This window comes from Octopus bimaculoides, chromosome 8 (assembly GCF_001194135.2).
Source record: "Octopus bimaculoides isolate UCB-OBI-ISO-001 chromosome 8, ASM119413v2, whole genome shotgun sequence".
Taxonomy (NCBI): Eukaryota; Metazoa; Mollusca; class Cephalopoda; order Octopoda; family Octopodidae; genus Octopus; species Octopus bimaculoides.
In genome coordinates, this window is record NC_068988.1 from 57,935,646 (window position 1) to 57,937,411 (window position 1,766).

Genomic DNA, 1,766 nt, shown 5'->3' on the forward strand with positions numbered 1-1,766 from the left:
ATATATATATATATATATATATAAATATATATATATACATGTATAATGGAATTGACGGTTTATTATACCTGTGGAGTATCTCCTTCTCCCATTATAATTATTTGTGTAACTTCAAGGACCTGGAATGGATCACTAATTTGCAATGTCCGTATGAAGTGAGGTGACTAGAATGGCTCCTTAGTTCATCACATGGTCGGTACAATAAATATAGATAGAACAGTGCATATATGTGCCAGAGGGAAAAAAAAGAGTCACAACCGGGAAGAATGTTTAAGAGAAGATTTATTGATATGTTAACATGTGTGATTGTGTGTGCATCAAATATATAGAATAATAGACAGGCTGTCATAAGAACAAGATGTATGTGTGTGTATGTAAGCATAGACGTATGCGTGTTAAGAACATATAAGGATGGCGATGAAGAAGAGACAGTGAAAGAGTCTATAGCCATCGAAGTGAGGAGTAAGTTCATAGACACAAAAATGATAAACACCAGTTCGTAGTCAATTGTACATGATAGTTGAAATACTGTATCAAGAAGTTGTGGCGATGATGCAGAGCCGGTTGCGGTACTTGTTGTACGTGAAGTTGTGGCTGAGATGTTGCTGCCTGGGTCACTTGGTACAGGAGTTCTTGCAGGTTGTATATTCGCTGTCGATCCATGGTGAAGTAATTCATGAACGGTGCAGTTTTGTAACCAGTGTGAGTACATAGAGAGATATTGACATTGGGACGAATGGTGGTGACGGAGATGGAGGTCGCCGAATGCTGTTGGATGAAGTTGGTGAGTCTCCATGTGGCTGCTGTTGTGTTGTCACTGGAAATGGCAGTGTCTTGTGTGGTCAGTGGCTAGACGTTAAAAGATCTGGAACCAAAAGACCTTGAGACGAGAAGCTGGAGTTTTATAAGAAGTTGTAGGCTCAACGCTGGGTAGAAAACAGGCTGTCACATGTGACCTTATTTGAAGGCTGTGATTGGTTGGGTTGCATATTGGCATGCAATAGAGCAAGAGACAAATTGCGCCAATACCAACCAATCAGATTGGTGGACACAATAGGGTCCAAAATGCAGCCAAAGGCTAGCTGTTATCTACTACGTTTGTATGTATATACAATATAGAGGAGAGGGATTTCACTTTAGTGTACGCTACACATGCTTCCTGACCACATGGCTTTGGGTTCAGTTCCACTGCAAGGCACCTTGGGCAAGTGTTTTTTTTCTATAGCCTTGGGCCGACCAAAGCCTTGTGAGAGTATTTGGTTGACAGAAACTGAAAGAAGCCTTGTCAGATATACATATATGTATGTATTTGTGTGTCTGTGTTTGTCTCCCCTACCATTGCTTGACAACCGATGCTGGTGTGTTTATGTTCCTGTAACTTAGCGGTTTGGCAAAAGACACCAATAGAATAAATACTAGGCTTCCAAAGAATAAGTCCTGGAGTCGGTTTGGTCGACGAAAGGTGGTGCTCCAGCATGGCCACAGTCAAATGACTGAAATAAGTAAAAGAAATAAAGAAATAATATATATATATATATATATATATATATATATACACATATTTTTTTCATTTTATCTAGTTTCAGCTCATGAGCTGTGGCCATGCTGGGGCACCGCCATTTGTATATAAAAAAATTCAATAAAGGAAGACAGATTCAGGTAACAAGTTATTCCTGGCCAAACCATATATATTTCTTCATACAATTCCATTCGAAATCAATATAAATATATATATATATACATGTGTGTGTGTGTGTATTTATACT